Genomic DNA, 25,980 nt, shown 5'->3' with positions numbered 1-25,980 from the left:
ACCGGTATACCTGGGTCAGAGACTGGAGTGGTGTGCTGAAGAACAGCTAATGCCCAGACTTCATTACCATGACACCATTTGATAACCTGGGCAGCATGAATTTCCTTGACAACAGGTGTAGGAACCCCAACACCATTGAGCCGAATAGTGGTACCTTTATGATCAAACTGAAGATATTGCTCCTCCCAATGGCAAATCATGGGACTATGCTGCTTCAACTAGTCATATCCCAAAATTGCATCATAGGCCCCTAATTCCAATACTCGCATATCAGTCTGAAAAGTATGCCCTTGAGTCCACCATGCCAACTGCTTAACAACTTGATCACTGAGCAAGATATCGCCATTGGCCACCTTGACTTGAGCAGGCAAAACAGGAACAGCCTGAACACCAATTCTGGAAAGCAAAGTAGCATTGACAAAACTGGTAGAACTCCCACTATCAATAAGAATCAGCATGACTTGATTTTTAACAAGGGCTCTAATCCGCATCTGATCCTTAGACATAGTACAAGAGATAGCATGAAGAGACAAATGACAAGCATCTGTGCCTCTGAAATCCTCCAGTTCCAACTGATGCAGCACAGTATCAGATAATTCCATTTGAAGATCCTCTAAAGCGAGAGCATTAACTTGAGCTTGGGGTTTCTTAGGACACTGCTGGGCATGCGTGGGATCGAACTTATCGCCACAGTAGTAACAAAGACCATTAGCTCGTTGATATTCTCTCAATTGACGTTCCTTCCATAAATTGCTCCCAGAGGACCCCAACTTGTTATCCTCCTTGCCAGCCCCACGAGAAACAAACCCCTGAAAAGGATGTTTGAACTTGCCTTGCGCCAAAACCCTCTGCTGCACTCTAGCCAATAAAGCAGCTCGATCAACCGTCTCAGGTATTTGAGATTGAACCGCACCCCGCAACTACGCCTTTAACCCTTTTACAAATTGGGAGACAAAGAACAGCTCATCCAGGCCCATGTTAAACATCAACACCTGATAGCGAATTTCCTCGAATGCAGTAATATAATCCTCAACCAATCCTGTCTGCTTGAGGTCCAATAATGCCCCAATTGCCCTCCTGTAATCGTCCACACCAAATTTGGCCTCAACAACACCAATAAAGAGGTCCCAAGCTCCCAGCCCATGGGTCAACCAATACACCCGCAACCACTTCGCAGCATGGCCTTCCATATGCAAGGAAGCGACTGTGGACCACATTGATGCATCAACATTATACAGATGGAAATAATCGAGACATTTCTCTTTCCAAATACGCGGACAGTCCCCATCAAACTTAGGAAACGACAACTTGGGCAAAGAAGGACGATGCATATTGGATACTTCAGTTGTGCCACGAGGGGGAACTACGATCGAACAGGTAATCTGTGGCTCACCTGCAGGAACAGACCCTGCTGGAGGTGGATGACGAAGAACCGGGCATGGAAGTAACGGATCGCCATAAGTATTGCCCAAGTGCGGCGGACTGCAACCCTGATGCTCAGACGACCCTGGGAGACTAAACTTCGTGACCAATTGAGTTGTAGCTGCCACCTGTTGCGCCAAATGTTGCTGATCTCGATTGGACTGATCAACCGACTTCGCTATGACTTCCAACTGGGCACGAAGTTGCTGCTGAACAGCATCAATCGAGCCCACCTTTGCAAACAGCATATCCAGACTCTCCAATACGCGATCCCAATGATCATCCGACTTTTTCTCCGCCGCCTCCATCGCCGCCAACACAAACACCGTCTGTGGAGAGGGCTTCGGTGGCGCCGTGATAACTGAGAAGCAGAGAGGATCGGTTCAGAAAACTTCCTCCCCAAGTCATCCCCTCCGCCGATTCTACCGCCGCCGTGGTTGGGAGCCAATTGAGGGATTTTGCGCTCGGACAGGCCAAGCAACCCAAACCGACATCCAACCACCCACCGTCACCACCGCGAGCTCCGAATCGAATCTGCTCCAGGAATTTTACGCTCGAACAGCCGTCGAGCAACCCTCGCAGAGAACGATTCCGTCGCTAATTTCGCCAAGGACCGATGAATCTGATACCACTTGTAACACCCTTAGCTGCTGGCTTCGATCACCAATGGCGTGAGCATGTGGATCACTCTCAGAGACGAAATGGAACCGAAGAACGAGAAGGATTCAGAGGAGTGGGATGAGAGCAGAGGAGCTAGTTTTGAATATTGACTTTCTTCTTGTCTCAATTCGAATTACAATCTGGGTTATATACCCCACCGCAACCTCACTGCCCACTGGGCCCACACGCCAGCTCACCATACGCACGACGCCAGCTAAGCTCCTTCGAATCGACTCAACCTCGCGCCTACCCCTGTGGATTCAAGCCTGCCGTCGTGCTGACAATCCCCTCGCGCCTTCTCCCACGGCAGCGTCGTCGCGCCCGCCGGGGACAGCTACCGGCGCGTGCACGACGACTTGCTGTCAGAGTGGCGCACAGCGACGGACGAGTCGGGGAAGGATTTTGTCGACATCGTCTACGAGAAGGCCATTGGCGACGGCATCGCCAAGGTGAAGCTTCTCTCTTTCGTTGCAGCTATTCTTGCATTTCGTGGTTGCTTCATTGCAATTCCTGTGGCAGATCACCATAAACCGGCTTGATAGAAGGAACGCGTTCCGTCCGCTTACCGTGAAGGAGCTTATGCGCGCGTTCAACGATGCCAGATATGATAGTTCCATTGGAGTCATCATACTAAAAGGAAAGGTAATCGATACGCGCTTTCCATGATGCCAGGGATATCTGCTTTGATGTTTTGGTTGAGCAGGGAACCAAAGCCATCTGTAGCGGCGGTCTTCAGGCGTTAAGAGATTGTGATGGATATGTTGACTTCGATAGCTTTGGCCACCTCAACGTTCTAGACCTCCAGGTCAAATTCAAACGCATTTCTTTGACATTTTTTGTATGAGTAAACTTAATTACTTGTAGTGAGAAAAAAAAACATTTCCCTAAAAGGACCGCTGTTGTGCTTGAAAAAGCACACAGAGATATGAGATTTGCCGCACCTCTCAGATGCCGGCCTCCATATATTTATACACGGGAACATTTTGCCGGATTGTATACAGGATTTGGTAAATGTAGAGGATACAACCTAGACTCAATCACAACTGATTTGATACGGTTCTATCTATTCTATCTATACGCCAACTACCATATCTTTCATACAAACAACTCAGACTCTTTCTATCTTTTCTATCTTTCAATACTCCCCCTCGATCACAACCTGAAAGGTTGAGATTGTGCCGTAACAGTTTGAGTTGTTGAGATCCAACAGGCTTTGTGAATCCATCAGCTAGTTGATCTTGCGATGAAATAAATCGAATCTCTAGCGCCTTCTGTGTTACTCTTTCATGAACAAAATAAAATTCGACTTCAATGTGCTTTGTCCTCGCATGAAACACAAGGTTTGCTGATAAATATGTAGCACCAAGGTTATCACACCACAGACATGGCGCCCTTCCCTGAAAAACTCCAAGTTCTCCCAGCAAGAGACTGAATCTAGATTATTCTGATATAGCATTCGCAAGACCTTTATATTCCAACTCTGTACTTGACCTTGAGACAGTGGTTTGTTTTCGTGAACTCCACAAAATTAGATTTGATCCAAAGAACACCACAAAGCCACTTTTTGATCTCCTGTCATCCAATGACCCAGCCCAGTCAGCGTCTGAAAATGCACTTATCAGAGGAAGGGTGACCTGTGTATTCTCAGTCCACATTTAGATGTGTGCTTGAGATATCGTATGATTCGCTTTACTGCAGTCAAGTGCTGATTCAAAGGTGTTTGCATAAATTGGCACACCTTGTTTACTGCAAACGAGATATCTGGATGGGTCAAAGTTAGATATTGTAATGCTCCAACCAAACTCCGGTATTTAGTAGCTTCAGCTGTTCCTAGCAAATTCTTCCTGCAGGTCTTGAACCATCTTACTGATTGCTTGGCTTGAACAACTTGTTACAATAATATCATCAATATAGACTAGCATATATACGATTGTTCTGCCATGGTTGTATACAAACAAAGAAGTATCAGCTCTTGAAGGGACAAAACCCAAATCTTGCAGCTTAGCACTTAACCGAGCATACCAAGCTCTTTATGATTGCTTCAACCCATATAACGCTTTATCCAGTTTGCACACATAGTTAGGGAAACATGGATCTTCATACCCAGGGGTTGTTTTATGAACACATTCTCTTCTGGAATGCCATGGAGGAACGCATTCTGCACATTCAATTGCTTTAACTCCCATCCTTGAGAGACGACTAGAGACAATATCAGTCGAATGGTAGATGCCTTGACCATTGGACTAAATGTGTCCTCATAATTTATCCCATATCGCTGCTTGAACCCATTTGCAACAAGTCAGGCTTTATACCTATCAATGGTTCCATCTGACTTTCTCTTCAATTTATATACCCACTTGCAGTCTATAAGATTAAGACTGCGTTGTGGAGGTACCAAGTGCCAAGTTTTATTCTTCATCAGTGCCATATACTCTTGATCCATAGGTCCTTTCTAGTTCTTGTCTTGCATTGCATCAACATGACTACTTGGCTCAGTTATCCCCATCAGAGCATGCCGGCGCTGATCATACCAAACTGTGCCATCAGTATACACTTTAGGCTGGATGATATTGTTACGCAATCTTGTTTGCATATGATGTCAATGCTGATCATGAGTGTCAGCCTCTTGGTCTGAATCAGCCTTATGACCACTTGTTTCACTCGAGTCCAAAGTCTGAAATTTACCCGACAACACCGGAGTTTGCACATCTGAAGGTGCCAAGTTCTGCATTTCACCGAGTTCCTGTGAATCATGGCTAGACAACACATTAGTGCATTCAGAAGAAACATTATGATGCCCAGACCCATTGTGATCTCCCCTAGATTCCACACTATCCGTGTGAACAGAGAAGTGAGGCACTGTCAAGGGTGGAAGCAGAATTTGATCAATGAGAGGCTGATCAGAGCTTGGCGTATGAGTTTCAGTAAACGGGAAGACATGCTCATCAAACACTACATCGCGAGAGATGTAAACCTGACCTGTGGGCGGATATAGACACTTGTAATCTTTATGAAGGCTACTATAGCCAAGGAAAACACATCGTTTCGAATAGAATTGAAGTTTGCAATTGTTGTATGGACAAAGATTAGGCCAGCATGCGCAACCAAAGGTTTTAAGAAATGAGTAGTCTGGCTTAGTGTGAAACAATCGTTCTAGAGGAGTAGTGAAGTTGATGACTTTGCTTGGAAGACGATTTATCAGAAAGCATGTTGTTTGGAATGCTTCATCCCAAAAGGAGAGAGGAATGGATGCTTGAGCAAGCAAGGAGAGTCCAATTTTGACTATATGTTGATGTTTGCGTTCGGCTGCACCATTTTGTTGGTGCGTGTGAGGGCAAGACACACGATGGGATATTCCTACTTGATCAAAGAAGGAATGTAATTTTTGGTATTCCTCTCCCTAGTCGGATTGAAATCAAATAATGTTTTTTTGTTTAGCAGACGTTCAACATGGGCTTGAAATTGAATAAAGACTTTGTAGACATCAGCCTTACTCTTAAGAAAATAAACCCAGGTGAACTTGCTAAAATTATCGATAAAACTGACGTAATATTTGTTTCCACCGACTGAGGTACGCGTAGGCCCCCAGACATCGGAGAACAAAAGTTCTAGAGGGGAACTGGACACATTTTCAAAGCTGGAATAGGGCAGTTGATGGCTTTTCCCTTGTTGACACGCATCAAATATGATGACTTTATTGAACTCACTAACATATGGAAGCTTATTGCCTTGTAGGAATTCATCTACTATCGAGAAGGAGGAATGCCCAAGCCGATGATGCCAAAGCTCTCTGCTCGGTTTGGCTGCTAACAACACACTTCTTGGACCTATTGATGATCTGGATGGAAGAGGGTAGAGACCACCCACACTAGGTACCTTGAGAAGAACCTTCTTCGTGGTGAGGTCCTTGATAAGAAAATGATTGCGATGATATTCAAGGAAAACATTGTTGTCAGAGGTTAACCGATGAACAGATAAGAGGCTTTTATGTGTTTTGGGAACATGAAGAACATTGTTTAGGAATAAAGATTTGCACGGTGTATGTAATCTGGATCAACCAACATGAGTAATGGGCATACCTACTCTGTTTGATGCATGCACTTGTTCCTTGCCGGTGTACTTCTCCTTGACAGAGAGTTTGTCGAGTTCTCCGGTTATGTGGTCGGTGGCGCCTGTGTCTGTATACCATGACAAATCAATGGAGTCATTTGATGACGCAGCAAATGCACAGCTCTTCTCACTTTGATAAGTATGATCAAAGCGATAATAACAATCCAATGTCGAGTGATTGAATCTCCCACACACCTGATAGGCCACTTTGTTCTCTGAGTTGCTACGTTGGGGATACTGCTATTGCTTGTCGCCGCGGCCACGACCATGTTCACCACAGCCACTACGGACACCCCGATTTCCTCAGCCACCACGTGATGCCAGATTTACAGAGGAGCTATTCACCTTGTATGCAGAATTGTTCAGCTCTTGTCTCAACTCAAAACTCAACATGTGTGCATACAAATTCGTGAGTCCGATCGGCTCGGTCCTCATTGTGAGAGAGGTAACAAGAGGATCATAGTCGGACTCCAGGCCTGTGAGCATATAGATGACCAGCTCCTCATCCTTCAGTGGCTGGCCAACGGCAACAAGTGCATCTGCTAGTGATTTCACCTTGTGAAAATAGTCTACCATTGATTGATCCTTTTTCTGAATCGTGGCAAGTTGTTTTCGGAGTTGCATGACCCTAGCACGCGACTGGGATGCATACATGTTTTCTAGCGCCGCCCAGACCTCTGCAGACGAGCTCATGAACAAGACTTGGGAGAGCACTTCCGGAGAGAGGGACGCCAACAGAGTACTGAGGACCATCTGATCCTTTTGGAGCCAGATGTTGTACTCTGGATTTGGAGCTTGCGTAGCACCTTCTTCAGTGGTCATAGTCACCGTTTTGCTAGGTGCCACATCAGTTCCTTCGACTAGACCGAGCAATTGCTGGTCGCGAAGGATTGGCAAGATTTGTGCCTTCCACAATAGGTGATTATCACGCGTCAACTTCACGTTGATCAGATGATTGTAAGACGGCGTCGGCAGAAGCCCTCCGGTTGATGCCGTCAGTCCTGTGGACACCGCCGCAGTTGTGCTTGACGCCGGCATCGAAGATGAGTTAGAGGAGGTAGATGGATGTGGATGAGGAAGAGATGGCTCTGGTACCATGAAAAAGCACACAGAGATATGAGATTTGCCGCACCTCTTAGGATGCCGACCTCCATATATTTATACACGGCAACATTGTGCCGGATTGTATACAAGATTTGGTAAGCACGGAGGATACAATCTCGACTCAATCACAACTGATTTGATACGGTTCTATCAATTCTATCTATACGCCAACTACCATATCTTTCATACAAATAACTCAACTCTTTCTATCTTTTCTATCTTTCAATAGTGCTGACCAATATAATTTCTGGGGGTACAGCACACAAGTCTTCCGTCGATGATTCCACTTTTCATAGTAAATGTTCTGTCCAATATTTAGCCATTTCTTTAATTACTAATGAGGTTTTGAATGGAGTTATTAGTACATGATTCAGCTTGCATGCTTAATGAATATACGTTGATGCTAGTGCTCAGTAAATTTCCATAAGCAGATATCATTCCTGTGTTACACAGTATGAAATGATTTTAAACTTTAGTGCGTTCGACAGTATAAATGATTGTTAATCTTGAGAATATGAGCTGAATCATTTCTTCAGGTGCAAATACGCCGTCTTCCAAAGCCTGTAATAACTATGGTATGATTATCACTATCATTCTCCTTTTCCTATTTTCTTTTGTCGTTCTGTAGACTGATTTTGTGTCATTTACTATCAGGTTGCTGGTTATGCTGTTGGTGGTGGACATGTTTTGCCTATGGTGTGTGTCCTAACAATTGCAGCTGACAATGCGATATTTGGGCAGACAGGGCCCAAGGTGATTTTCTGGTCTAGTGCAAACTTCAATATAATCAATTGGTTGTAGAATTTCATTTCATCTGTTCCATTAAGTACTCTTTTCCCTTCTTCTTTTTTCCTTTCTGAAATCGTAGACATGCAGTGTATTTTAACATCTCCTTTTGTAATTCCTATCAAAGGTTGGAAGCTTTGATACTGGCTATGGATCTTCAATAATGTCCCGGTTGGTGAGTTGTCATATTGATCTATTGGTTTGTTGCTTAGATGCTTGTCATCATGTCATGGCGTCCTAGAACACATATTATTCTAGCGAGCTAGGTATATAATATCTATTTAAGATTCAAAACAGCCTCAATACTCTGAAGAGTTTGTTCTGAATAGCTAGTTACCTCATCCAGTATGAAAGTTGACTTGTAAACTAGTAGTCTATTTTCATATTGTCAACATAACCATAATAGAATAAGTAGCGTGCTATTCTTGCTTCAAATCTTTCTCTTATGGCCAGGTTGGACCGAAGAGAGCCCGTGAGATGTGGTTTCTCTCACGGTTCTGTACAGCTGATGAAGCTGACAGAATGGACTTGTGAACACTGTAGTGCCTGTGAGTGCTGGAAAGCTGATTACTGAAGATAACCTACTATGATCTTGATTATGCACTGACAAGCACACGCCTTGCATATGTAGCTCTCTGAATTGGAGCGAGAAACTGCAAAATGGCGCCGGCATATCTTAAGAAACAACGCCACGGCCATTCGAGTTCTGAAATCGGCAAACGCAGCCGACGATGGCCACGCAGGCCTTCTATAATTTGCGAAACCTGGCCCTTTCTCTTCTGGCTTCTGCCTTGTATCCACTGGAGTTCAAAACCCAAATGCAACTCTGAAGTTTCCTGAATATATTCAGTTGGATGTTCTATCTCTGTGTTGCAATTGTTAAAATATATGGGCTTATATTTATATAATTTCAAATAAATCTTAAAATCCTAATTATGTGAGAGATGTGTATTTCTTTAGTCCCAACTCAAAAGTGTTTTTCTCCTCCACCAATTTACCATGTATGGACGAGAGGACTAGAAAAATACACGTGCGCATGCTCGCTCGTCTCGCCGGGGCCGGGGCAGAGGGCGCGGGTGCACAGTATCTGTGTGAATGGTTTGTCAAAATCAAGTACAATTGCTTGAGCAGGTCCGACTTTTTTTTGCAGTTTTATTCCTTTTTGCCACGTGGGCAAATGAATAAATATATACAAATCATGTCGGTCAAGACTCCTATCATGTCGACGTAACCGACTCCGATCGTGGTGCATCTCAACCGTGCTACTCTTCCTCTATATATATCTACCAGCTGCCGCACAAACGTGAGAAGTGAGTTGCATATTCGCAATTAGGATTTTGTCAATTTCTCTATGCCGCGTCATCCCGTTGCGCTGGCATGCACCGACGAACGGGAGAGCAGGTCTCTGAAACCTGTCGCTCTTGGGATCCTGCACCGGGAGAAGGAGAATAAGGTTTTTGGGAAGTGTTCTGCTTACGATCTAATTCCTCTAAATCATCGTGTGCTACTTCATCTACATTGCCACCGTCATTACCGTCTGCTACATCGAGATCAACTTCGACTACTTCATCATCGTCATCGCTTATTGCATCGATATCACAGGAGCATCTGCATCTCACGTTGCCATCGGGTTCGTACACTGCAATCCTACTCAAGTGTTTAATCGAGTGAACTAGTCGATATACTACTCGAGTGTTTGAGTTGATACATTTCTCAAGTGAGCTGGTCAAGATCATTCTCGAGTATCTAGTCGAGGATGACTGGGGTTGGTTGAACTCTAGTCAATTCTACTCGAATTTTGTTGGGACTCGTCTAAGCTAGTCGATAATTGATTATCTGTATCTATTCATGTTCATGTTATATCAAGAAATGAATTAAATTAAATCTGAATGTGCTATTATTTCCAACAATCCAAAAAACTTATTGTAGGAACATTGATTTAACGATGGCTGATTTTGCTGATGCACTGAAGCCAGACAAGTTTACCGGTGTGCACTTTAAGAGATGGCAGGTCAAAGTCACTCTGTGGCTCACGGCTATGAACTGCTACTGGGTTGCGTCTGGTAGGCCTGAACGAACTCTTTCCTCTGATTAGAAAAAGAAGTTTGAGAAAGACAATACACTCTTTGTAGGATATGTTCTTAGCCCTCTTGTTGATAGTCTCTGTGACATATACATGCACATAAAAGATGCAAAGAAGTTGTGGGACGCACTGAAAGCAAAATTTGGTGTGTCATATGTAGGCAGTGAGCTGTATATCATGGAGCAATATCATGACTACAAGATGGTCGATAATCGATCGGTAGTTGAGCAGCCACATGAGATTCAGTGCACTGTAAAAAAACTTAAGCTCCTAAAGTGTACCTTACCTGACAAGTTTATGGTTAGGGGCATCATTGCCAAATTGCCACCCTCGTGGAGGAATTTTGTCACTGAACTGCTCTAAAACACAAGAGATAAGAGATTTCTGTCAAGAGTATGATCGTGTCTCCTGATGCTGGGGAGAAAGCTCGAGCTAAGGATGTTCATAACAAATGAGGCAATGGACAGTCTAGAGCAAATGTGGTGCAACAGTCCTCTAACGGTAAGTACAAAGGGAAAAATAACAAGGCTGAACAAACCACCAACTTCAAGAAGAAGATGATGAACAAAGATGATAAACCTTGTTTCATGTGCGACGAGGTTGGCCATTAGGCCAAAGATTGCAAAGACCGCAAAGGAAGACAGGTTAATCAAGGGAAGAACACCAAGTCTGTCAACGTGACCATTGACAACACTGGAAATGGAACTAGTGGGTATGATAATCTACCTATTATTCTTTTAGTTAATCAATCTACCAGTTGGTGGATTGATACTGGGGCTAATGCACACGTGTGTGCAGGCAGTTCAATGTTTTCTTCTTATCAGATCGCTAGAGATTCTTCCGTCTTAATGGAAAATGGGTATTATACTCCTGTTCATGGTGTTAGCATGGTAGATCTAAAGTTTACTTCCGGAAAGATCATATAGCTAAGGAATGTGCAGCATGTCCCTTCAATAAACAAGAATCTAGTTAGTGGTTTCCTTCTTTGTAGAGATAGGTTTAAGGTGGTACTCAAGTCCAATAAAGTAGTTTTGTTGTAATATAGACTTTTTATTAGTAAAGGCTATGAGTGCACAGGCTTGTCCCGTTTTCCCCTTTTGATTTCTGTAATAAATCTGTGAACCATATCTGTGACAATATTAATAGAGATGAGGCTAGTGTTTGGCATTCACGGTTATGTCACATAAACTTTGGTTGTATGACTCAGCTTTCCAACTTGAATTTAATTTTGAATTTTTTTCATTGTCAAAAGTTCTAAGTGTCAAAGTTGTGTGCAATCTAAGCAACTTCGTAAGCCTCACAAGGCAGTCGATGAGAAAATTTTGGCAATGTTAGAACTCATACATTCAGATCTTTGCGAGATAAATGGTGTGTTGATGAAGGGTGAAAAAGATATTTCATGACTTTAATCGATAATGCATCTAGATTTTGTTATGTGTATTTGTTGAAATTGAAAGATGAGGCTCTAGACTACTTTAAGATCTATAAGGCATAATTTGAAAATCAATTGGAAAGGAAAATCAAAAGACTTAGGTCGAATCATGGTGGAGAGTACTTCTCTAAGGATTTCGACTTATTCTATAAGGAACATGGAATTATTCATGAGAGAATACCTTCCTATTCACCCAATCAAACGAGGTAGCTGAGAGGAAAAAATGCACCCTGACTGACCTAGTTAATACCATATTAAACACTACGGATTTATCTAAGATATGGTAGGAGTGGCCTTGTTGACTTCGTGTCATATTCTAAATAGAGTTCCTACTAAGAATAAGAAGAAAACTCCATATGAAGAATGGGAATAGAGAAAATCATCACTTTCTCAATTGCACACTTGGGGATGCTTAGCGGAAGTCAATGTACCAATAACTAAAAAGCGCAAGTTGAGATATAAGACAGTGGATTATGTCTTTCTAGGATATGCTCATCGGAGCATTGCCTATGCATTTTTAGTAGTTAAATATGAGATATCTGACATGCTAGTCACACAATTATGGAGTCCAGAGATGCCACTTTCTTTGAGAGCATATTTTCTGTGAAGGATATACATAACACTTGTAGTCAAACCTTTAAGATAATTTCTGAACCTATCACACCACTCGAACTAGTTCCTAAGGAGGATGACAGTGAAGCTCCAAGGAGTAAGAAACAAAGGATAATAAAATTATTTGGTGATGATTTCACTCTGTACCTTGTGGATGACACTCTCAAGTCGATTTCAGAAGCTTATACATCTCTAGATGCAGACTACTGGAAGGAGGCTATTTGTCGCCAGATGGATTCCATTCTCGCCAACGAGACTTAGGAAGCCACAGATCGACCTTATGGTTGTAAACCTGTAGGTTGTAAGCTAGTGTTTAAAAAGAAGCTTAGGTCTGATGGTACTATTGAAAATTATAAGGCTCAGCTTTTGGTCAAGGGTTATACCAAAAAGAAGGCGAATATTTCTTTGATACTTACTCTTCTGTCACTAGACTGACCATGATAAGAGTATTACTCTGCTTGGCTACTTCACATAGTCTTCTCGTTCATGAGATGGACGTTAAGACACCTTTCCTTGATGGAGAATTGGATGAGGAAATCTATATGTATCTGCCTGATGGGTTTGTAGTAGAAGGTCAGGAGGACACGGTATGTAAGTTGCTGAAACCTTTGTATTGCCTAAAAAAGCTCCTAATAAATGGTATGAGAAGTTCGATAGAACGTTAATATCTGTAGGCTTTGTTATTAATGAAGCTGATAGATATGTGTATTATCTTCATGGTGGTGGTGAGGGAGTTATTATGTGCATGTATGTTGATAACATTGTAGCGAAAATGACCATATTAGGTCATGATTGTGATTTTAGTGATTAATGATAATATAGTCATTGGGACTAACATGTTTATCAAGAATACATGATTAGTATGTCTCATGGATGCAACATCAAAGTTGGGATAAAATTTTATTAAATTAGAGAAATCCCAAGGAAAATGACTACACTAGATAGTTCGGTGATACCACAAGTATACACACTGGAGTATTTTCCAGTAGGATGGAAAACTAAGCTAAAATTATATTATACTCATCGGAAGGTCCGGTGATCAGAATCAGTATACACCGGAGCATTTAACAGAAGCTCTGCAATTATCGAAGACTGAAGATCAATAGACCGGAAGGTTCAGTGATGAAAAGATAGCGCACACCGAAGTATTTTCCCAGAACTCAGAGAAGATGAAAATATACATATCGGAAGGTCCGGTGATCAGAAGATCAATACACCAGACAATTGAACAATGAAGAAGTTGGCTCAGTCAGGCTCAAGTATACACATCGGATAGTCCGGTGATGAAGATGAAGTATACACCGGATAATCCAATGTTCAGAAGTGGTTCTGAGTGGGTTCTAGCAGCTAGTTTCTGTGGTTGTACACACAAAATGATCTGGTGCTTGTACCACTGTCTACACCTGATCATCCGGTGTTCACAGTAAAGTTGAGCCCTTAGAGCAATGGCTATTTAGCGAGTTTGAGGCTATAAATACTCACTCAATCGGACATTTGAAGGTGCTAGAGTTCAGAGAAGCCCATATATACTTGATAAGACATCCAAGCCATCAAAGTGTTCATCCAAGGAGATTAAGCACACCATTAGAGAGTGATTAATGTTTATAGGCCTAGAGAGATGTGTTGCTAGGTGTTGCCACCAGGAGAATGGATCAATGAGTGATCCAACCGTGTACATAGAGGTACGCCGATGCCTTGGAGTCTTTGTGACTCACCGGTAACTTATTGACCCTCCGACTTAGTGTGAAGCGGCTGCAAGAAAATTGTGCGGAGACGTGAAGGCCCTTGTCTTTATGACTAAAGCTCCAAAGTGAAGATGACGCACAAGTGACCAGAAGAGAGGCTAGTGGTAAGACCTCTCTTTGGTGGCTCATCGTGCTTGAGGCCATGACTGGAAGAGACTTGGCGACCGGGAGCATATCCTTTGTGGAGCTCCAACTTGGACTATGAGTGGCTTATGTGTCACCGATACTATAGGATAAAAATCTCTTGTGCAGAGTTTATCTCTCTACCTTATTTACGTTTCCATATTTACATACTTGCAATTTATCTTGCTAGAGTAGGTTGCAATCCTCTTCAGTGGTAGAGTAGACACACTAGATAAACCTAGAACATATTTAGATAGAAATTAAGATATGTTTATCTTATGAAGTTTTTGGAGTCATTAGTTTCTAAGTGTATTAATTCACCACCCCTCTTAGGACATCACCGTTCCTCACAATTGATATCAGAGTCTCGTGCTCTTGATAGGCTTAACATCCTAGAGTTGTAATGTCCGGGGTTGAGATGGATACCCATAGCGCTCCATATTTTAATAGCACTAATTTTCCTCAATGAAAAATTCTAATGACTTATTATTTGCAAGCTAAAGGTTTAGATATTTGAAAAGTCAGCGAAGAGGGAGACAAGACAAAGAAGTAAATCATTTGCAAGCATGAGAAGATGGGTGAGTGAAGATGAAGATTCAAGCTCAAGTGATGAGAACTTCGCCACTCACTACTTCAGGAGAAGCTCTTCCTCAAGGTCGTCATCACGCAAGCTATCATCACACAAGTATCTTATAGCAAAAGGTATGGAAAGCAATGTAAGTGATTATGAATCCAATGAGGATTCTTCCTCCTATGATGAACCCCTTCATTTGATCAATAAGAAACAAAGGGTCCTTAAGAAATAATCAAAAGAGCTTAAGAAATTCAATGCACTTAATGACATTCATGCTACCTTTGTTTCTAATTATAAACAATTACTAAGCAAATTTAATTTGCTAAATAAGGAGCATGAAGAGCTTAAGGCTAAATTTTGAGTGCGTTGAATATCAAATTAAGGTCCCTTTAAAGCAATCTACCTTTCTCTTTAATTTCAAATCTATAATAGATGCTTCCACTTCTCGTGATGATTTGATTGATTTGTCTAGCTCACCCTTATGCAATGATACATATATTGAGCATATTGTTGTAGAAGCATCTAATAAACTCATTGCACAAGAGAATGATGAGCTCAAGGAAGAAGTTGAGAAACTCAAGAATGACTTAGTTAGATTAAAAGACAAGAATCATATCCAACTTTCTTAAGATAACCATGCTACCATAGTGAAAAAACTTAGGGAGGGGTCCACCATGATATGCTTCAAGTGCCGTCAAGAAGGCCATAAATCTTTCCAATACAAGCAAGTTAAGATGGAGATAAAGGAGAAGAAGAAGATTATGAACCACTCCAATAATACCTTCAACATCTACACCAAACCCAACCACAAGATCAAGATCAAAAGCAACCACTACAAGCTCAAGAAGAAGAACAATAGCAAATTGGTTGCACAAATGGTTGGGAGAAAGGATCGGGGGTAGAACAATCTCATTGGGTGCCTAAGGAAGTCATCACCAACATGAAGGGGCTCCAATCGGTTTGGGTTCCAAAGAAGACTTGAAGTCCATAAGTCAGCTCGAGGATTTGGAAACTTGGCTCATAAGATGAAGTGAAGGTTCAAACAAAGAAGTTAAGTGTACAAGATTAGACACATTAATGAAGATCAGAATCATCATATACCCAAATTCTCATTTAAAGGTAAACAAGTCAAATTTACTAGATGCTAAATCCTCTAAATTGATAAATTTACTTGCCTTGCCTAGGATTGCATACTCTTAATTCAATTTATTGTAATTCCTAGTGTAGATTTTTCATATGATAGGTTATTTGTATTTCTCTCTTCTTATGAGCAACATACATAGTTTATCAGTTGTAAATTTCTTTCATAGCACTAGTCTTACATTTGATATCATTTATGTGCCATGAGTCCAATCTATAGCATAAATTTTTCATTGATATCAATGACAAGTGCATATCTCATAAGCATTCAACACTTGTATGCACGCATTTAGGGGGAGCATATCCTATAGGTTGTAATTTTGAGACTAACATGTATTTCAAGTAATATCTTTTATAGTCTCGTGGAGTGATCAACAAGTTCTCAGAGGTATGCAATACTTAAAAGCTTCAATTAGTGTCATTGTCAATCCATTTGTTCATTTAAGCTACCTCCATATATGATATAGCTTAAACTTTCTTCCTCTACTTATTATCTAGTTGTGCATATATTGCTACATTCTTACAAGTAGTATTCATAAGTAGGTCTCATTATATATATGCACATATATAGAGGAGTTTAGATTATATCATGTGAGTTTCATGAATTATGATCTCTTTTTTTCTTTTTCAGTTGATATCAATATCTCATATCCTTACAATTGGTATATTTATTAAATTGGTATAATTTCATATGGATCATGATTTATGAAGCTCTCTCCCATATGCTCTAACGCTCTTCCTCGAGTTCAACATGTGGTTGTAGCCTTTTTTTGAGATTGTTGATAAAGGAGGAGAAGTTTGATGACCAAAGCAAGAGGCATGCCTAGTGAAGAACAAGTAAGATGTCATGGTTGACAACGAGGGACTCATCTATATTTGGTATCAAAAGCATTAAATGGAGAAGCTCTAGCATAGGTCGATTAAGAAAGATAGTGGCAATGGAGGAAAAAGGGAGCCACAACAAAAGGGGACTAAGTGGTAAGAACATGCTTCCAAGCAATATGGTAAGATTTTATGCTCTTTATAATTGCTATCATTTATTATTTGCTACTCGCTTTGGTTGTGTTATCATCAATCACCAAAAAGGAGGAGATTATAGTGAAAATGACCATATTAGACTATAGTTGTGATATTAGTGATTAATGACAATATAGTCATTGGGACTAACATGTTTGTCAAGAATATATGATTAGTAGGTCCCATGGATATAACACCGAAATTGGGACAATGATTGAATTGGAGAGATCATAGGGAAAATGACTATACCGGATAGTCGTGATATCACAAGTATACACACCGGAGAATTTTCTAGAAAGATGAAAAACTGAGCTGAAATGAAATTGTACTCACCGAAAGGTCCTCTGATTAGAATCAGTATACACTAGAGCATTTAACAAAAGCTCTGTAACTGTCGAAGACTGAAGATCAATAGACCAAAAGGTCTGGTAATGAAAAGATTGTGCATACCGGAGTGTTTTCCCAGAACTTAGAGAAGATGAAAGTATACAGAATGGAAGGTCCGGTGATTAGAAGATCAATACACTGGAAAATTGAATAGTGAAGAAGTTGGCTAGGTCAAGCTCAAGTATATACACCAGATAGTTCGGTGATGGAGATGAAGTATACACCGGATAATCTGGTGTTCAGAAGTGGTTCTGAGTGAGTTCTAATTGCTAGTTTCTGAGGTTGTATACATCGGATGGTCTGGTACTTTTACCACTGTTTACACCGGATCATTCGATGTTCACATTAAAGTTGAGTCATTGGGGCAACGACTAGTTGGAAAGTTTGAGTCGTTGGGGTAACAATTAGTTGGCAAGTTTGAGGCTATAAATACTCACCCAGTCGATCATTTGAAGGTGCTGAAGTTCAAAGAAGGTCATATACAGTTGAGAAGATATCCAAGCCATCAAAGTGCTAAAAGTGTTCATCCAAGGCGATTAAGTACACCATTAGAGAGTAACTGGTGCTTATAGACCTAGAGAGAAGTGTTGCTAGGTGTTGCAACCTAGAGAGTAGATCAAGGAGTGATCCAACCATATACCTAGAGGTACGCCAACGACTTGGAGTCTTTATGACTCACCGGTAACTTGTTTACCGTCCAACTTGGTGTGAAGCGGTGGCAAAAAGATTGTGCAAGGAAGCAGAGATCCTTGTCTTTGTGACTAAAGCTCCAAAGTGAAGATGGCGCACAAGTGACCGTAAGAGAGGTTAGTGGTGAGACCTCACCTTGGTGGCTTGGTGGCCCATCGTGCTTGAGGCCTTATCTTGGTGACTTGGTAGCTCAAGAGCCGTGACTGGAAGAGACTTGGCGACCGAGAGCATATCATTTATGGAGCTCCAACGTGGACTAGAGGTGACTTGTGTGTCACTGATACCACGGGATAAAAATCCTTTGTGCCTAGTTTGTCTCTCTACCTTATTTATGTTTCCGTATTTACATATTTGCAATTTACCTTGCTAGAGTAGGTTGCAATACTCTTGAGTGGTAGAGTAGACACACCAGATAAACCTAGAGCACATTTAGAGAGAAATTGAGATATGTTTATCTTATGAAGTTTTTGGATCCATTAGTTTTTAAGTGTCCTAATTCACCCCCCTTAGGATGTCACCATTTCTCACAAACATCTTGATTTTTGGGACAAATCTTGATGTAATTAATGAGATCAAATCATATCTGTTTAGAAATCTCGATATAAAAGATCTGAGAGAGGCTGATGTGATCTTAAACATTAAGTTGATCAGATGTGAGAATGAAATTACACTTTCGCAATCCCATTATGTGGAAAAGATCTTAAACTGCTTTGGTTACATGGATAGCAAGATTGCTCCAACACCTTATGATCCTAGCTTAATACTTTGAAAGTAAACTAATTGTTATGAATCAACTGAGATACTCCCAGATAATTGGATCACTCATGTACCTAGCTAGTGATACAAGGCCTCACATCTCATTTGCTATGAGCAAATTGAGCCGGTTTACTTCTAACTCGGATGATGATCATTGGCATGCGCTTAATCGAGTCATGCACTACTTGCTAAGTATCATGAATTTTGGACTTCATTATACTAGATACCTATTAGTACTGGAGCGTTATAGTGATTCAAATTGTATATCCAATATTGATGAGATCATGACCATAAGTGGATATGTATTCACTTTTAGCGATGTTGCTGTCTTATAGAGGTCTTTCAAATAGACCATATTGACGAGGTCAACCATAGAAACAGAACTCACAGCGTTAGACAAAATCACTGTTGAGGCAAAATGACTGCGTGAACTCTTGATGGATTTGCCTGTAGTCGAAAAACCGACATTGATTATCCTTATGAACTATGATAATTAAACGATTATTATCAAAGTGAACAGTTCTAAGGATAACATGAAATCCTTAAGACATGTAAAGAGAATATTGAAATCTGTCAGAAAATTGAAAAACTCCGAAGTGATAGCGTTGGGTTATATCCAAATGGTTAAAAATCTGACAGATCAATTTACAAATGGACTATCACGAAATGCGATAAATAATGCATCGAAGGAGATGATATATGACCCATGTGAGTTATACAGTAGTGGCAACCCAATCTATGTGACTGGAGATCTTGTGAATTAGGAACTGAGAAGAATAAGCTATTGGTTAACTGAAAGAGAGTACCACACAATCCACTCGAGTAAAGATGCAAGACTCTCAAAATCTTTAAGGCAGCTTGGTTATTGCCTTAATGTGTTTTGTTGGATTTAATTAATGAAGATGCTAACCTACAAGGTATTTTTGAAAGAACACAATTATATAAAACTGACGGTTGATCGTAGTCTATAAGACTTGGGTGATTTCTAATAAACTCATGAAGAGACCATGAAGTACGACTTATATGCTCCACAAGCGGGGTAGCCTAATGGCAGCCAAATATTAGTTATAACAATAAGTGAAACTTGTTTGTATAAGACTTGCAATTCAAGGTTTAGTCCATTGCCCAAATTGTGAATGTGTAGCTTGATGTTTAGGTGAATGTTCAACTTAACAGTCTCTACTGAAACACTGGTATATCAAACAGTATTGAGAAAAAGGCAAATCTTCGTGGGACTTTGAGATCTGATGAGGGATTGCTAGAATATTTGGGCTTAGCTTATTGTATAATTCCAAATAAATTTCAAAGGCCCAAACATGCGAGGAATGTGTGTTTCTTTAGTCCCACCTTACTAGTGGAAGAACACACATGCGCGCTTGCTCGCTCGCCTCACCTGGCCAGGCCGAGCCAGGGCAGATGTGGAGGTGGAGGGCATGGGCGCAAGACACCTGAGTGAATGGTCCGCTGAAATCGGGTCTAGTTGCTTGCGTATGTCCAACTTCCTTTTGTGATTTTATTTATTTTTGTTGTGTGGGAAAACGAATAAATATATGGAAATCGTGTCGGTCAATACTTCGATCGTGGCGGTGTAACCGACTCCGATCATGGTGCGTCTCAACCATGCGACTCTTCCTCTATATATATCTGCCAGCCACCGTACAAAGGTGAGATCCTACACCGGGAGAGCACGAATAAGATTTTTGGGAAGCGCTCATCGTGACTGCTCACGATCTACTTCCTCTACATCATCATGTGCTACTTCGTCTATATTACCACCATCGTCGCCGTCTGCTATATCGAGATCAACTTCGACTACTTTATCTTCGTTATCGCCTACTACATCGACATCACATGGGTTTCTACATCTCACGTTGCTATCGAGTACGTACACTACAATCCTACTTGAGTGTTTAATCAAGTGTAACTTGTCGATATACTACTCGAGTGCTTTAGTCGATACATTTCTCGAGTGAGCTAATCAAGATACTACTCGAGTATCTAGTCGATGTTGATTGGGGTTGGTTGAATTCTAGTCGATTCTACTCGAATCTTATTAGGCACTATAATAGAAATGGTCATCAGTGCCGGCTCAAAAGCGCCATCAATGGCGGTTTTTGAACCGGCACTGATTACTCGGCACTGATAGTCATGGGCTATCAATGCCAGTTTTTGAGCCGGCACTGATAATGATTATCAGTGCCGGTTTTCTATGTTGAGCTGGCACTGATAGACCATCCCTCCCCCCCCCCCCTAAAATGTAGCCATTGCAAATATCACATAAAGCACATGCACATATAATAATCTCAACACATAATGTATCACACACATACATAATTCATTCTCTTCTCATTTCATTCATGCATACGTAACCATATTATTTCACATGTCATTGACTACAGATTATAACTAATAATAGTTTGCAACAATAGTTCATAATTAATATAAGTATACATGAAAAGGGTAAGAAACAATGTCATTCAATTGTCCTTGTTGACCGAGGACCCTGAACTACGTTTTTTGCCTTTTGAAGAATCAGGTAACGAACTCCACTGGTCTTTTGAAGGGCCGGATCCGTCAATACACCATTTGGGAACATGGTACCACCCAAACTCTGGAATGATTTGGTCACTGATGAACCCGCAGAGTTGTTCCTGAATTGCGTTGATTCCCCGCGGCGTGAAGATACCTGTTTCCAGCTGGAGGTCCTGCAAGTACCAGAATTGAAGAAATCAATCTATTTGAACACTAGTAGGAACTGAAAATTAAACATCAATATCTATACCACTTACCTCAGCTTTTTCTATTTGACTATAATTGCTTTCGATCCATCCATATATGAAATCACATACATAGTAGCCACATAAATTGTTGCCCTGGATCTAAAGCCTACAAGGAAAGTCTGTTACGATTCTCAATTCCTTTCAGAATGGAAAGTGACGTCCTTTCCTCTTGACGTAGCGTGTGTACACCCTGTACGAGTGTGATTATTGACCGTAACTAGACTTAGATTCAATCAATTCCAAGTTTACTAGAGCGTTAATGAAATAATTAATTTACCATTGTAGCAAGTCTATGACGGGTTGGTATTCGGTGGCTGGATTTCTTTTCCCGTCGAGGACAACGATACAGCTGTAGTCAGTTCTGATGACAAAGAGGGCCCAGTGAAATCTACACATATGTCACCGTAGTTAATTAGTCGTAAGTCCTAACGTCGTGATGGTCAAAAAGAGTAGTACAAACATGGAGGAAAATACATACCCAAAATTGTAAGGTAGAAGTATGTATCGCTTTAATTGGTGTGTTTGAATAGCTTCAAGTGCATAATCCTCGGTTACCTGTGGATTGGTGGCGACCGTCATCTGGTTTATCTTCATTGGGTTGAGGAATGTTACATGAGTGATTCCCTTTTGACCACATGTATGTATCTCCATTCTACATACACAAGAAGTTAAGACATTCAGTCTAATGGCACAACAATATATACTATGAGTTATACATGTAAGACACTTACAGAGTCCACAAACTCATGATTTGAACGCCGAGGGCGTCTTGGTGGTACAATTGATACATTTCATCGAAATGAATCCAGTATTCGCCGTCCCCATGGAGGAAATCACAATGTATGTATTTGTATGCGAACATACATCTACCGGCCTTCGACTGTTCCAAGTACCAGGCATGGAATCTCCACATTTGGGTTGTTAGCTCCGAGAGGTGCTCGACCATTGGTTTGCCAAGCTTAAATTTTCATACAATTTTTCCCGTTTCAGCCTTGGACTCATCATAAAGCGCTTCTTTTGTCAATCCAGACGACAGTAGGAAGTTTCTTTCTAATTCTTCCTGTTGTTTTTTTACCTTATCGATCAAGGTCTTCTTTAACTGTCTTTTACCCATGATGCGCGCGTAGTTAGATTTTTGCGGTGGAGGCCTAGGTCTTCTCATCAAAGAGTCAAGAAACTTGCCGACCACTGCTAGATCCAAAGGAATCTTCTCTGGATCCTTACGTTTGAAGTGTGCAGTGACTTTGCCGTGCACTATTCTTTTGGTTTCCTCCTTAGTTCTTTCATAAGGCAGAGAAGATGTCAGCTTCTTAGATTCTGATTGCTGCTTCTCGTTGCTGTGACGAAGTCGATTACTGAGATGACATCGACTTCTTAGGTTTTGCAGGTGCTACCAGCTTCTGCAGCGGGAAAGGCCGTGGCGACGAAGGGGTTGGAGATGTTCTTGGTGGCTATTGAGGCGAAGGCAGAGGAGTCGAAGGTCATCTGAGTGGTTGGGGAGGCGAAAGCGGTGGAGACGTAGATCCTCTGAGTGGCTGTGGAGGCGGGGCGGAGGCGTAGATCCTCTGAGTGGCTATGGAGGCGAAGGCGGAGGCGTAGTTCCTCTAGGTGCATCCGATGGCTCCGAACTAGACCCAGACTCATCTGTGTCTTTGCCAAACAGAATGTCGCGCTTGCGCCACAGGACGTAATGGACTACATTTTTCGAGAGCCTCGTTTCCCCCGCCTCTCCAGGGTAATCCAGCTTGCTTTTATGGTACTTCTGTATTACAGTGTCCACATGTACCTTGGCATATCCCTGTGGTATCGGACTACCGTTGAAGAGGGTCCATTCCACCCATTGCTTAGCCAGACCCCTAGCCACCGTGGTGGGAACACCCAAGACTAGCACGACAAGCTTGCATGGTGTGTTTTCTGTGATGTCGTCCACGGGGTGATGGATTGAGGCTTCTCCTGGAAGCCCCGTGAACGCGCAGCTGCTCCGAGGACCACCAGGGCTCGGCACCAAAGCGTTCTCTGTGACGGCTAACATCTCCTGCCTTATTTGATGCCTGGCTTGCTGAATAGCTACTTCTATTTTTGCGTCTGTCATCTGTCTCTCCTCTGCAAGTTGTTCTTTTAGCATGGTCATCATTTCTAAAACATTTTGTTTTCTTCATTTCTTGTAAGTGTCGACATTTTCCTCGAATCCGACCTTCCAAGGCCTCAAACCCTTGCCGTGTGTGCGACCGGTGTGCTCCTTGTTTCCCAGTGCCAGTGTTAGCTCATCATTCTCCCTGTCTGCCCGGAAGGAGGCCTGGGAACAATGGGCGTGGGCATCTCTAATCTTCTACGCGACTTCCAGTTCTCCTTCGCTTTTGAAGCATAAGGATCCATCAAGCGCAAGAGTCACCCCTCTCCCATACAGGTAGTTCTTCGCTCGAGGAATCAACTTAGACGTGGCAGGTGTGACACCACTTTTAGTTACATCTTCTTCCATCTTCTCCCACCGGTCAAGTTTCCTAACGTACCCACGCGAGCCGGTTCTGTGGGGGTATATGTTCTTCTAGGAGTTAGTCTTGTTTGCTTCACTTATCTTTTTTGCTTCCTCCAAATCCCTGTACCCCACGAAATCATTCCAAAAATCTTTCACTGTCAGATAATCATCTCAATATGGCGTTCGACCCTTCAAGTGATAATCTCTGTACAATTTACCCTTAAAATTCTTGAAAATTCTTCCCATTATGACTAGGGCTTGATGCATCGCTATGGCCATGTTGCATCCTTCAGGGTACTCAAACTTCTGCGACAACTTGCCCCATATGAAATCCTTGATCGTATCAGGAACCACCCACTTGTCACCTCGTTTGCCTCTCCAAGTTCTGTAAGTGATTGTGGCGTGGTCCCTTACGAGACACCCGCACGCTGTCTTGAATGGCCCGAGTACTTGTAGAGGCTTTATGGGCTCTCCGGCTGAATCGACCTCCGTGATGACAAACCAGCCTTCAGACATCTTGATGGGACCTCGGCCACGCCTCGGTCCTTCGGACGATTGACCATCCGGCGCAGAATCATTGGTCCAATCCTCCGGAGCATCAGTGGTCGGACCATCCTCACCAGCATCACTGATCGCAACCTCCGGAGCATCATCGTCACATTGATTCAGATTGAGGTATGCACTTGGGCTTCCCTCCTGAGCATCAGTCACGACTAGATCCTGGTCAGAGGAGGGACCTTGTATCGGGGGGCACATCCGTGGGCGACAACTTGATTTTTTACGAGCCATTCCTACATAAAAATTTCATCTATTCAGATTTCTTGCAACATCGACAAGTCATATCAAGTCATAAAATAGTTTAACATGGTACTAGCAGCTCAGTAGTCAACAAACCAAGTATCCATGTCCATTCAGTACTAGCAGCTCAATAGCACTTAATATAACAAGTTTTGACGACAAGCAATCCGATACAACATACTTTACAAATAGTTTGGGAACCACCAGTACTAGAAGTAATATACACACACACATTCAAATTACTAATCAGATTCACTCGACAACCACCAGTACTCATCGCTATCGTCACATGGCGTCACACTCTCAGAACTAGTGTAATCATAGGGAACAAAGTCATTCGGGTCAACGCTAGTATGTGCATCCTCGCCCTCAAGGTGGCCAACATTTTGACAGTCCAGGAGCTCGGCCGATTGAATTGCCAATTTCTGAAGGCTTCTCACTACCTCCTCAAGTTGGAGTACAAGCCGGTTCGCATCCATGGAGCACTTGCACAAACATGGATCGATGCTTTCATTAGCTATCTTTCCTAGGTCTACAGCTATATCATCGATCTTTTCGATGGTCCGCGCCCATCCATCAGTCATTGTGATAGAAAGAAAAGATATTCGGCAGAATATCTTTTAAATTACCTATCCTATCAGCCTTCCAAACGAAACCACAGAAACTGTGAAAAAGAAATAGGTACGATGATTAGTGAAATGTATGCCTGAATTCACAAGTATAGCTTTCTTTTAGGTCCAAACCATTCTTCCTGAAAATGTTAGAGAAGAGTTGTTATATCTCGATTGTGGTGTTGAGGGCGTCAACCCTCAGTCCTTTAAGGTGTGATAACTTGTTCCCATGTTGAAATATTACACTTTTAAATTCACTCATTTTGTGGAAATGGGATGATGATACAAATGCATAGCCTCGTCTCGCATTGGCTCACCTTTGAGCTAATTTTCAGCCACATGGTGCTACTAAAATCTAAAGTTAGGCTTACATATCAGTGAGACATCGAAAGACAGTGAATGAAGTGACGAATCATGAGTCCAGGTATCGATTCAATATTTAGATGTCACACTGTAGAATGCATAGTCATTGTTAGGTCGTTTATACAACGATCAAAATCTGGTCCAACCTGTAATTGTCATGTTCTTGCTTTCGTTTCTCATATGTATCAAACTTTGTGCAAAGATTGCTGCTTTTCTCTTAGACAGCAACTCATCCATAGAACAAAGCTGATAGCTAGTCTGGTACAAATAGTAAGACAAGGTCAGATCAATATCTACCGGTCGCACTCGAG

At 41.8% G+C, this 25,980-nt stretch overlaps 1 non-coding gene and 1 pseudogene across 1 annotated transcript; one reads left to right on the top strand and one right to left on the bottom strand.

Moving 5' to 3' along the window:
* Positions 1-25,980, top strand: part of LOC133905496 (1,4-dihydroxy-2-naphthoyl-CoA synthase, peroxisomal-like) — a 35,971-nt pseudogene that overhangs the window by 3,242 nt on the left and 6,749 nt on the right.
* Positions 6,570-6,708, bottom strand: LOC133910346 (small nucleolar RNA Z247). Its single transcript, XR_009908516.1, has one exon. It is a non-coding gene; the product is annotated as a small nucleolar RNA Z247 (small nucleolar RNA).

This window comes from Phragmites australis, chromosome 2, assembly GCF_958298935.1.
Source record: "Phragmites australis chromosome 2, lpPhrAust1.1, whole genome shotgun sequence".
Classification (NCBI taxonomy): domain Eukaryota; kingdom Viridiplantae; phylum Streptophyta; class Magnoliopsida; order Poales; family Poaceae; genus Phragmites; species Phragmites australis.
The sequence above is the reverse complement of the archived record's forward strand: the minus strand, read 5'-3'. Positions and strand labels throughout refer to the sequence as shown.